The sequence below is a fragment of the Alnus glutinosa genome, chromosome 1 (genome assembly GCF_958979055.1).
Source record: "Alnus glutinosa chromosome 1, dhAlnGlut1.1, whole genome shotgun sequence".
Classification (NCBI taxonomy): domain Eukaryota; kingdom Viridiplantae; phylum Streptophyta; class Magnoliopsida; order Fagales; family Betulaceae; genus Alnus; species Alnus glutinosa.
In genome coordinates, this window is record NC_084886.1 from 38,422,618 (window position 1) to 38,437,205 (window position 14,588).

Below are 14,588 nucleotides of genomic sequence, written 5' to 3' on the forward strand. Positions count from 1 at the left end.
TTAACTAATGAAATTAGTCCTTTACCTAATGAAATTATTCATAAAAAATATACTCCTGATAAAGAATATACTCCTAATGAATCATTAAGCCTAATACATAAAGAATCACAATTAGTTACTTCTCCTCTTAAATTAATTACTTCTTCTTTTAAAGCTAGTCCTAGTAATAATAATAATAATATTATATTACAAACTAATTTTCCAAATACTTGTATAAAAGATTTTAATGACAAATCAAGCAGAATTGAAAATCATATAAATCCATTAACAATTAAAAATCAAGAAAAAAAAACTGAAAGACTTTTATTATATGAAACTCCTCCGAATTTACGATTTTCTTTTAAAATAAATAATACAGAATTATTAGAAGAAATTCCTAAAATTCCAGATCAAGAAAATAAAAATCATGTGTCTACATCAAATCATAATAAAATTTCACAAGAAGAATTAGAAACAGAATTAGATACAGAATTAGTCATTGATAAGTTACGATCTAAAGATCTAGATCTAAATAGAATAATTTTAGAAAAAAGAAATGACAGTGGATTAATACCTAGGAATAAATATAAGAAAAAATATGTAATACATACTTTTATAATTCATGATTATTATTCTATAATTCATAATTGGTATCTTAAACCTCCTGATATACAATTTGAAGAATTAGGAATAAAAGCTAAATTAAATGCAAGAATTGCTTATATAGCTAATGCTCTATATAATTGGAATATAAATGATTTATCAGATTATGAAATTTCAGATATCTTACATGATATAATGATAATAACGAATATTGTTTATAAATGTCCTAATAAATCAGATTATCAAATATCTAATATTGTTTCAAATCAATCTATAAAAGATGTTTTAAGATATAAGAAAAATATTTATAAAAATTTGAAACATTTAAAAAACCTTTCTTCAAATTTTAAGTGGTATAAGGATGTATTTCTCCCAGAATTATTAATCAGAATAAATAAAAGAAACTCTTATTGGAAAGAAAGATTTATAGATTATTTTACCCTTAAGGTTAAAGAAAAATTTAATAATTGTTACAATGATTATATGAGTTTTACATATAGAAGAATTATTAATGCAATAAAACATATAGAATTAAATTTATGTATAATCTATGATTTAAGATTAACAAATCATTTTAAGGATAAGAAATATGACAAAAAAGAATTAGGATCTTTTTATCAAAATGGTTTTCTAAATTGTTTTATTTCTTTAATAGTATCATCCATTAAGTATAAGTTTCATAAAAAGAAGAGATAATATTCCGAGTCGTAGGTGGTCGGTCCGAACTGCTAGCGTTGGTTTAGCGTGAGTCCGTTGGTCAGCCTGGTTAGCCAGGAGAGCGTTTAGGGTGGTCCCGGCAGTGGTCCCGATAGAGTTCGAATTGATTATTGAAAACTTAGAGTATTAAAACAAATGATGGATTCGTTCTTTAGGAGCTCTTCCTCTAGGTCTCATAGGCCTTCTTTAGTTGATAGTAATAATGGGAATGTCATAAATAATGAAGAGAATTGGGTTATGAAAGATTTTGAAATTATGATGAAAATTAGAGATGAGTTAAATAGAAAGTATGAAATAAACAAAGATAAATTAAGAAAAGATTTCATGTCTCCTGAATATGATGATAAGAGAAAATGGTTTTTTAATAAATTTTCACAAATAGAACAGAATGATATAAGAACCAAATGGTATAATCATATGAATGAATTAAGAACAGATATATATTTCTTCCCCTAGTTTGAGCATAATTATGAAAAGATTAACATTAAAGAAGATAATATTAGTAAAATTGAAAAAACTCAAGAAGTATACTCTTCTAACCTTCCTTCTGAATCTATAACTTCTATACATTTAGAATCACAAATAATTGTTTTTCCTCTTAAAGTAACAAGTCTTAATGATGATAAAAATATGAATAATACTACACAACAAGATAATAATCCTTTAACTAATGAAATTAGTCCTTTACCTAATGAAATTATTCATAAAAAAGATACTCATGATAAAGAATATACTCCTAATGAATCATTAAGCCTAATACATAAAGAATCACAATTAGTTACTTCTCCTCTTAAATTAATTACTTCTTCTTTTAAAGCTAGTCCTAGTAATAATAATAATATTATATTACAAAATAATTTTCCAAATACTTGTATAAAAGATTTTAATGACAAATCAAGCAGAATTGAAAATCATATAAATCCATTAACAATTAAAAATCAAGAAAAAGAAACTGAAAGACTTTTATTATATGAAACTCCTCCGAATTTACGATTTTCTTTTAAAATAAATAATACAGAATTATTAGAAGAAATTCCTAAAATTCCAGATCAAGAGAATAAAAATCATGTGTCTACATCAAATCATAATAAAATTTCACAAGAAGAATTAGTCATTGATAAGTTACGATCTAAAGATCTAGATCTAAATAGAATAATTTTAGAAAATAGAAATGATAGTGGATTAATACCTAGGAATAAATATAAGAAAAAATATGTAACACATACTTTTATAATTCATGATTATTATTCTATAATTCATAATTGGTATCTTAAACCTCCTGATATACAATTTGAAGAATTAGGAATAAAAGCTAAATTAAATGCAAGAATTGCTTATATAGCTAATGCTCTATATAATTGGAATATAAATGATTTATCAGATTATGAAATTTCAGATATCTTACATGATATAATGATAATAACGAATATTGTTTATAAATGTCCTAATAAATCAGATTATCAAATATCTAATATTGTTTCAAATCAATCTATAAAAGATGTTTTAAGATATAAGAAAAATATTTATAAAAATTTGAAACATTTAAAAAACATTTCTTCAAAATTTAAGTGGTATAAGGATGTATTTCTCCCAGAATTATTAATCAGAATAAATAAAAGAAACTCTTATTGGAAATAAAGATTTATAGATTATTTTACCCTTAAGGTTAAAGAAAAATTTAATAATTGTTGCAATGATTATATGAGTTTTACATATAGAAGAATTATTAATGCAATAAAACATATAGAATTAAATTTATGTATAATCTATGATTTAAGATTAACAAATCATTTTAAGGATAAGAAATATGACAAAAAAGAATTAGGATCTTTTTATCAAAATGGTTTTCTAAATTGTTTTATTTCTTTAATAGTATCATCCATTAAGTATAAGTTTCATAAAAAGAAGATAAGATCATACAAACCTTATAAGATAAAAAGCTTAAAGAGTTTTCAGTATAATGATAGACAACCTATACATTATAAATATAATCAAAATAGTCATAATTGCAAAATAAAAAATAAAATTAAAAAACTTATATCCCAACTCTTAGATGTATTATCTAAACCTGAAAAATTATTACAAATTGATAATAACAATATTATATTTCAAAATGATGAATATTCTAATAATAAAATAAGATTATGTTTCTATAATAATAAGAATATGTGTAGAAAAGATATAAATACTTTAACAAGAAAAGAAAGAATAATATTGGAATTAATAAACCAAATTGAAGATCCAGAAACAAAAATAAAATACTTATATCAAATTATTCAAAAAGAAAAAATTATTGCTAATAACATAAATTATAATCTTATTAATGTTTCTAATAGATCTAAACAAGAAAAATATTTTACTACAAGTCAAGATTTAAAATTTGAAATAAATAATATAATACAAGATGATAAAATCAAAAATCATATACAAGATAATAAAATCAAAGATCATGATAATATCAAACAAAATTCAGTAATTAAAGAATTATTTATTAATCTTATAGATAGAATAATCTTTCAAAAATGTTATGTTACTTTAATAATTAATGCTGAATTTCAAACTACAACCATAGCATTATTAGATTCAAGTGCAGATATGAATTATATTCAAAAAGGAATTATACCCAATATCCATATATGTAATAATGGAATATGTGTTAAAATATATTTTAAGATTACCATTATTTTAGTAAAAGATATTACTTCTAGAATAATAATAAGGAATCTTTCTTTTATAAAAACAGAAAAAAGAATTAGTACTGAAATTATGAGAAAGAAAATCTTATTCAGATTTATTTTACTAATAATAAAAGAAGATATTAATGATATTTCCAAACAAATAATGTTCTTAAAACAAAAACATAAAAGAATAAAAGAACAATTAAATGATCATTTATTACAACAAAGAATTAAAAGTTTTCAAAGAAAAATAGAATCAGAAATTTGTGCTAATATTTCAAAAGCTTTTGGGTATAATAAGAATCATGTTATTCAATTACTTTATGAATCAAATTTTGATAAGAAAAAGATACTAACAAAAATTAGGCCTATTCAAGTGAATCAAGAATTATTAAATTATTGTAATAAAGAAATTAAAAATTTACTACAAAAATGTCTAAAACGAAAAAGTAAATTATCTTGGAATTATTCAGCTTTTTATGTTCAGAAAAATGTTGATTTAAAAAATTTAAAATGGATAAGGTATCCAATTCTTAATAAAAGAAATTTAATTTCCAGATTAAATGATGCTACTATATTTTCAAAATTTAATAGGAAAAGTAGATTTTGGCAAATCCAAATAAGTGAAAATGATAAAATTGCTTTTATAATATCCTTCAAACATTATGAACGAAATGATATGTCATTTGAATTTGAATTAAAAAATGCTCTCAGAAAATTTAGAAATGATATGAATAATATTTTCACATCTTTTACCAACTTTTCCATAAATGATGTTTTAATCCTCTTCAAACAAAATTGGAAACATTTACATGCTTTTGTCCAAATCATAAATAATAATGGATTGATAATTTCACCAACTAAAATTAACTTATCTTTGAATAATAATCATTTCCTTGGTCATAATATTGTTAAGAATATTTTCATAAATAAATCATTGCAAATTCTTGATGAAATAAAAGACGAGAATCAGTTACAAAGATTTCTGGAAAGCTTAAATAATATTTCTGATTATTATAAGAATTTTAGAATCAATTGCAAATCTCATTATCAGAGATTAAAAAAGAATTATCCTCTTTGGTCAAATCAACATTCAGAAATCATTAGACATGTCAAAATCCTCACATGCCTAGGTTTCTTTTCCTCTAATACTTTTAGAATTATTGAAACCAATGTTCCAAAAATAGGTAGAGAATATTATGTCTATGTAGTTTGTTATCATTTTGGTATATGGTATACTCCACAAAATTATAGTATTATCAAAAAAGAAATTTTAGTAATTTTATTTCAAAATGATCTTTTAAATCAAGAATTTATTATCTGTGTTGAGTATGAAGAATTTCCAGCGGAAATTCCACAAAATCCTAAGCGCCTAACTCCAGCGAAGAAAGGAAAGGCTAAGGTGAATAAGTATGAAGAATTTCCAGCGGAAATTCTGCAGAAAATTCCTCAACAATATGTTAATAATATAGCTTCTAAGCAAATATTTACAAAATTTAAAGCCATTTTAACCTCTTTAAATTATTTTGATTTTAAAATTGAATATATAAAAAGAGAATCAAATAGTATCCCTGATTTCTTAACCCATGATCTTTTTTAAGGGAAAATGAATAAGCCAGATAGATCAAAAATTCAAAATCCTGGTGATTATGCTATTAATAAGCGATCATCTCAGGATAATCAGAATAATCCTTCTTTCACTTCCCCATCAAATGTTGTCCCAACTCATAATAAGTTTACTGTCTTAGGAAATTTTCCTCCTTTACCTTCTAAATCATCCACTTTTGCCCAGACAACATCATCTTCCTCAAAGGATCATTCCTCTTCAAAATCAGATAGTATAAGTTCTCCTTGTCCCGCACCAATAATACCCACCTTTGCCCAACCATCCCAAATATTGCATAAATACAAAACAGTCCAGCCAAAATTATTTCCTATTGAATTGGAGTATCAGCATATGAAGAATGCCAAAGAATTAGTAACAAAAGTGTTCCCACCAGGATAGGATTTTATGCCAGAAGAGAAAAATAAATCTGAAAAATTTTATGAATTCATTCTAGTAGATTCTGGATCAGTCATCTTATCTCATACTCCTTGTAAATTTGACCCAGATCTTAAAAGAATTGTCTTTTCTAAATGTACTATAAAAAATGTGCCTTCACCAGCCCAGTGGAATTATAACCCTTGGCAGGGCAGAAAATTTTCACAACCCTTTCATCCCCAAACTTATAATTATTTTGATTATCAAAAAGCTTGGTATAATACCTTCTATCTTCAGAATGATCGTTACCAACACTCTTGGTTTTTTATCTTTGACAAAATTCATCCAGTCCAATCATTACCATTATGGTTTGAATATTGGTGGAAGCTCTTTGGAGCAGAAACTGGTATTTTACCACCTCCTCTTCACAACAAATTTTTAGATTATTCTAAGACTCATCCTTCTCCATCTCCTTTCAATAATTTTCCCCCAGAACTTTATTTCTTTCTTCATTTTAATATTCCTTGGATAATGTCTTGGGATTATAATTTCTTTTCCCCAAAAAATAATCCTCAGTCTCCCAATAATAAAATCAGATACATTGTCCGCACTACTGCAGTAAAATGGTGGGATAGATATACTTATGATGATATTATTACAAGAATTAATAAATTATGCACGGAACAATTCCTAGCCTCAAATCAGTTTCTTTTGAAGAAGAACATCAATCAGGTCAAATTAGCCTCCTCCAGTTCAAAGCATGAGTTTAAAAAGCATTTGCTCGAAACTCTATCTCAATTATCAGATGATGAAGATGAAAATGAAGATGAACCAGTATTAGCAGGATATGCTCAAGACCCTTATGCAGATTATGCAGACTTAGCATTATGAAGACTTAATGAATCAGAAGACTTTTTGAAGAATCATTTATAGATTATGCAGACTTAGCATTATGAAGACTTAATGAATCAAGAGACTTTTTGAAGAATCATTTATGAAGATGCATTATGACAGATGTATTATGGCAACCTAATTATATGAAGACTTTTGAAGACTCATTAATGGAATGAAGACTTATAAATCAGACTTTATGAATTATCAGCTACCAGCCGCCACAAAAGACAAGCAACTTTATTATGGCATCAAGACTTTTGGGATCATTGTCGGAATTCATGTATCAGCCGCCACAAAAGACAAAACAATCAATTATTCCTCAGGAATCAGTTCATGGAATCAGTTCATGTATCAGCCAGTACAGAAGACTCAAGAATTATTGATCACAAGACCAAAGAATTATTGGTGCTTTACTATTCGGAAGGCACGCAGAACGTTGAATTATTGCCGTTCAGAATTATTACTTTTACTGTTTAAAAGATATGCCGAATAATTTCTACTGTTTATATCTGTAGTTTTTCCTATAAAAATGCATGTAAGTTATGTTTAGAAGGCATAGCATTTTTGAGAGGTTCACAAGCTTTCAGAAAGAAGCCATCAGCCTTTCTAAGCCTTTAGCCTTTCTATCCTTTTGTATCAGTACTATCAGTACTATTCCCTTCCCCTTCCTTGAATCTTGTATCTTGCCTCGCATCAAGGCAGCTTTGTATCATCTCTTCTTCGAATCAATATAATCAAGTATGTTTATTACTTCGTCTTTCTCTTCACTATATGATTCTCCTTTATATTATGTTTTTGAATTATTTTGTTAAATTATTTTAAATCATTATCTTTCATCATCTTCTTTCATTATCTTCATAATACTCATTATCTTCATTATTATACTGTCTTCCTCTTAGTGCTATCACCTGGGTGAGTTTATGGTATCAGAGCCAGTTGTCTTGTGCTGTTAATACAGGCATATCATCCATGGGAACTCTCGCTTGTGACTGCGATCACCGAAGCAAGACTCTCCGACCATGGGTGACGGTGCACCGATTGAGGCGGTGGAGGAATAATTGATTGTTTTGTCTTTTGTGGCGGCTGATACATGAATTCCATAAGTATTTTATTTTTGTTTATGGATCTTCAATTTGGTTTATTAATTCCAATATTATTCTTTCTTCTCTTGTTAAAGTATTTATATCTTTTCTACACATATTCTTATTATTATAGAAACATAATCTTATTTTATTATTAGAATATTCATCATTTTGAAATATAATATTGTTATTATCAATTTGTAATAATTTTTCAGGTTTAGATAATACATCTAAGAGTTGGGATATAAGTTTTTTAATTTTATTTTTTATTTTGCAATTATGACTATTTTGATTATATTTATAATGTATAGGTTGTCTATCATTATACTGAAAACTCTTTAAGCTTTTTATCTTATAAGGTTTGTATGATCTTATCTTCTTTTTATGAAACTTATACTTAATGGATGATACTATTAAAGAAATAAAACAATTTAGAAAACCATTTTGATAAAAAGATCCTAATTCTTTTTTGTCATATTTCTTATCCTTAAAATGATTTGTTAATCTTAAATCATAGATTATACATAAATTTAATTCTATATGTTTTATTGCATTAATAATTCTTCTATATGTAAAACTCATATAATCATTGTAACAATTATTAAATTTTTCTTTAACCTTAAGGGTAAAATAATCTATAAATCTTTCTTTCCAATAAGAGTTTCTTTTATTTATTCTGATTAATAATTCTGGGAGAAATACATCCTTATACCACTTAAAATTTGAAGAAAGGTTTTTTAAATGTTTCAAATTTTTATAAATATTTTTCTTATATCTTAAAACATCTTTTATAGATTGATTTGAAACAATATTAGATATTTGACTCTAAACATAACTTACAAGCCTTTTATAGGCGAAAAGAAAAGGAAAATAAACAGTAGAAAATATTCTACATATCTTTTGAACAGTAGGTTAGGTAATAATTTGACATAATTCCGGACTGACATAATTCTGGACAGCAGCAATAATTCAATGTATCACGTGCCTTCTGAACAGTGAAGCACCAATAATTCTTGAGTAGATAATGCTTCGCGTACCTTCCGAAAAGTAAAGCACCAATAATTCTTTGGTCTTGTGATCAATAATTCTTGAGTCTTCTGACTGATTCAAAGTAGCAATAATTCTTGAACTAGTAGCAATAATTCTTGAACTGTTTCCTGAGCAAAATTAATTATTTTGTCTTTTGTGACGGCTGATACATGAATTCCGACAATGATCCAAAATGTCTTGATGCCATAATAAAGTTGTCATAATGCATCTAAATGATTCACTTCAAAAGTCAAATGATTCACTTCAAAAGTCTTCTGATTCATAAAGTCTTCATAATTCTAATACGGCTCATAATGCATCTTCATAAATGATTCTTCAAAAGTCTTTTGGTTCATAAAGTCTTCATAATGCTAAATCTGCATAATCTACATAAGGATCTTGAAAATCTGCATAAGGGTCTTGAGCATATCCTGCTAATACTGGTTCATCTTCATCTTCATCATCTGATAATTGAGATAATGTTTAGAATCAGCCAAAAGAACATTCTTTAGAAAGCATAAATTCTAGTCCAATTTCCCAACCTTCACAAATTTTGCATAAGTATAAATCATACCAGCCAAAATTATTTCATGTTGAACCTGAATACCAACATATGAAAAATGCTAGGGAATTAGTCACAAAAGTCTTCCCATCCTAAATTTGTGAAGGTTGGGAAATTGGACTAGAATTCATGCTTTCTGAAGAATGTTCTTTTGGCTGATTCTAAACATTATCTCAATTATCAGATGATGAAGATGAAGATGAACCAGTATTAGCAGGATATGCTCAAGACCCTTATGCAGATTTTCAAGATCCTTATGCAGATTATGCAGATTTAGCATTATGAAGACTTTATGAACCAAAAGACTTTTGAAGAATCATTTATGAAGATGCATTATGAGCCGTATTAGAATTATGAAGACTTTATGAATCAAAAGACTTTTGAAGTGAATCATTTGACTTTTGAAGTGAATCATTTAGATGCATTATGACAACTTTATTATGGCATCAAGACTTTTTGGATCATTGTCGGAATTCATGTATCAGCCGTCACAAAAGACAAAATAATTAATTTTGCTCAGGAAACAGTTCAAGAATTATTGCTACTAGTTCAAGAATTATTGCTACTTTGAATCAGTCAGAAGACTCAAGAATTATTGATCACAAGACCAAAGAATTATTGGTGCTTTACTTTTCGGAAGGTACGCGGAGCATTATCTACTCAAGAATTATTGGTGCTTCACTGTTCAGAAGGCACGTGATACATTGAATTATTGCTGCTATCCAGAATTATGTCAGTCCGGAATTATGTCAAATTATTACCTAACCTACTGTTCAAAAGATATGTAGAATATTTTCTACTGTTTATTTTCCTTTGTAATTATTCCTGGTCTCTCTTCCTGGATCATTAATATATCCTGAAGTCATTTTGTTTATATCTAAATTTTTGAATTGAGATTGTAATTTATCTATGTATGATTCAGTATCAGTATTATTTGTTTCTTTATGATTATTTTTTATGGTCAGAATTTCTTTATGATTTGAGGTAGAAGCATGATTTTTTATTTTTAAAGTATCTAATCTTTTAGAAATTTCTTCTAATAATTATGTATTATCTTTTTTAAAAGAAATTTGCAAATTATGAGGAGTTTCATATGGTATGAATAAAGGTCTTTCAAGAGCTCTTCCTCTAGGTCTCATAGGCCTTCTTTAGTTGATAGTAATAATGGGAATGTCATAAATAATGAAGAGAAAGATTATGAACTAAATAAAAATTATAATATAAATAAGGAAAAATTAAGAAAAGACTTTATGTCTCCCGAATATGATGATAAGAGAGAATGGTTTTTTAATACATTTTCAAAATATTTACAAAATCAAATAAGAAATAAATGGTATAATCATATGAATGAATTAGGAACTGATATATATTTCTTTCCTTGGTTTGAACAAAATTATGCAATGAAGCCTTAAAATGGATAAGATATCCAATTCCCAATAAAAAAGATTTACTTTCAAGATTATATGATGCTACTGTATTTTCAAAATTTGATATGAAGAGTGGATTTTGGCAAATTCAAATAGATGAAAATGATAGATATAAAACTGCTTTTACAGTTCCTTTTGGACATTATGAATGGAATGTCATGCCTTTTGGATTAAAAAATGCTTCTAGTGAATTTCAAAATATTATGAATGATATTTTCACTCATTTTTCCAATTTCTCTATTGTATACATTGATGATGTCTTAATTTTCTCCAAATCAATAGAACAACATTGGAAACATTTACATACTTTTGTCCAAATCATAAAGAATAATGGATTAGTAGTTTCACCTACTAAAATTAGTTTATTTCAGAATAATATTCGTTTTCTTGGTCATAATATTGTTCAAAATACCATTACCCCCATAAATAGGTCATTACAATTTGCGGATAAATTTCCTGATGAAATAAAAGACAAAAATCAGTTACAAAGATTTCTAGGAAGCTTAAATTATATTTCTGATTATTATGAAAATCTTAGAATCATTTGTAAACCCCTTTATCAACGACTACAAAAGGATCCTCCTCCTTGGTCTAATCAACACACAGAAGTTGTTAAACAGGTTAAAAAACATGTCAAAGTCCTTCCTCAATCGGTGCACCGTCACCCATGGTCGGAGAGTCTTGTTTCGGTGATCGCAGTCACAAGCGAGAGTTCCCATGGATGATATGCCTGTATTAACAGCATAGGACAACTGGCTTTGATACCATAAACTCACCCAGGTGATAGCACTAAGAGGAAGACAGTATAATAATGAAGATAATGAGTATTATGAAGATAATGAAAGAAGATGATGAAAGATAATGATTTAAAATAATTTAACAAAATAATTCAAAAACATAAGATAAAGGAGAATCATATAGTGAAGAGAAAGACGAAGTAATAAACATACTTGGTATTTTACCACCTCCTCTTCACAACAAATTTTTAGATTATTCTAAGACTCATCCTTCTCCATCTCCTTTCAATAATTTTCCCCCAGAACTTTATTTCTTTCTTCATTTTAATATTCCTTGGATAATGTCTTGGGATTATAATTTCTTTTCCCAAAAAAATAATCCTCAGTCTCCCAATAATAAAATCAGATACATTGTCTGCACTACTGCAGTAAAATGGTGGGATAGATATACTTATGATGATATTATTACAAGAATTAATAAATTATGCACGGAACAATTCCTAGCCTCAAATCAGTTTCTTTTGAAGAAGAACATCAATCAGGCCAAATTAGCCTCCTCCAGTTCACAAATTATAAAACTGATGTTGCTGGGAATTTTATAATGAATGAGCATAATCAACCAATAAAAGATGCTGTTAATACTTTAATATTTGCAATTACAAAACATTTTGTAGGAGATCCTTCAGTATATCGAGAAAATATTTATGATAGTTTAGAACATTTAAAATGCCCTACTTTAACAGATTTTAGATGGTATAAAGATGTTTTCCTTTCAAGAGTATTAATCAGAACAGATAATAGAGCCCCATATTGGAAAAAAAAATTCATAGGAGGATTACCCAAATATTTTGCTCATAAGGTTAGGGAAAAACTGAATAATGATGGACACAATGATTATACGAGTCTTACGTATGGAGAAATAATTAATGCAATCAAACATATAGGATTGAATTTATGTAATGATTTAAGACTAACAAATCGGTTAAAAAAGGATATGAAATATGCCAAAAAAGAATTAGGATCTTTTTGTGAACAATATGGTTTTCACCCTTTACTAGCACCATCTACTAGACATAAGCATAAAAAATATAATCATAAGAAAATCAAATCTTATAAACCTCATAAGAAATATTATGAATCAAAAAACTCTAATAATTTTAGGCCAAATAAATTCAAGCATAAAAAACAACCTGTTTGAATCATGTTTAGTGTTATCATCATTTTTGATTTTATCATCCTGTATAATCTTTTTTGTATGCTGTTCTTCTGATTGTAATGTTATAATTTCTTGTATTAATTGTTCATTAGAGATCTTGAAATTATATTTTAATTCTTTAATCTCTTGTTTTATGTTATTTATTTCAAATTTTAAATCTGGACCTGTAGTAGGATGTTTCTCTTGTTTAAATCTTTTAGGGACATCAATAAGATTATAATTTATGTCATTAGCAATAATTTTCTCTTTTTGAATGATTTCAGATAAGTATTTTATTTTTGTTTCTGGGTCTTCAATTTGATTTATTAATTCTAATATTATTCTCTCTTCTTTTGTTATAGTATTTATATCTTTTCTACACACATTCTTATTATTATAGAAACATAATCTTATTTCATCATTTTGAGATATAATATTGTTATTATTAATTTGTAATAATTCTTCAGATTCAAATAAGAGAAATGATCCCTACACTCATTTCTCACAACAGCCCCACAACAAGCTGACGTGGCTGGTAGTATTTTATTATTTTTTTACAAAAAGAAAACAAAACAAAACAAAAAAAGTAATAAAATATTACCAGCCACGTCAGCTTGTTGTGGGGCTGTTGTGAGAAATGAGTGTAGGGATCATTTCTCTTCAAATAATATATCTAGGAGTTGGGATTTAGCTTTAAGTTTTTTAATTTTATTTTTTATTTTGCAATTATGACTATTTTGATTATATTTATAATGTATAGGTTGTCTATCATTATACTGAAAACTTTTTAAGCTTTTTATCTTATAAGGTTTGTATGATCTTATCTTCTTTTTATAAAACTTATACTTAATGGATGATACTATTAAAGAAATAAAACAATTTAGAAAACCAATTTGATAAAAAGATCCTAATTCTTTTTTGTCATATTTCTTATCCTTAAAATGATTTGTTAATCTTAAATCATAGATTATACATAAATTTAATTCTATATGTTTTATTGCATTAATAATTCTTCTATATGTAAAACTCATATAATCATTGTAACGTTTTTCCCTAACCTTATGAGCAAAATATTTGGGTAATCCTCCTATGAATTTTTCTTTCCAATATGGGGCTCTATTATCTGTTATATATATATATATATATATATAAGTGTGCTCTTAAGCATCGCTAGGTCTTCTTATAGTCAACAATTGCTTGGATGGAATACATTAGTGGATCCCGCTTCTAAGCCTCTCTCTCCTATTTAGTTCTGACACATGTCGTTTCTCCAAATTTCCCCACTGCCAAAGTGTTGTGTAGAAAAACAAATCATGGGACTTAATCCCACATCGGCTAATGAGTGAGAGCATAGTGTGCTCTTAAAGCATTGTCGAGTTCTCTTCCAATCAACAATCGATGCCAAATCCTTTTCTAATTAGCAATTGTTTGAATAGAGTATTTTAGTAGATTTTGCTTCTAAGTCTCTCTCCTATTTAGTAATGGATTAATAACCTCTTAGCGCCAAACGGCCATCATGTCCTTAAGTCAACTACAAAATTATCCACTTAAGTTGGACCTATGATTCTTGATTTTCTCCTTAATATGCTCATCATAATGAAAAAAAAAAAAAAAAAAAAGGGAAATAAGAAATTGGTCCCTATTTAAAAAACCATCCATCGGTTTATAAAATAAAATCATGCATTTTCACCCTTTAAAAAATCA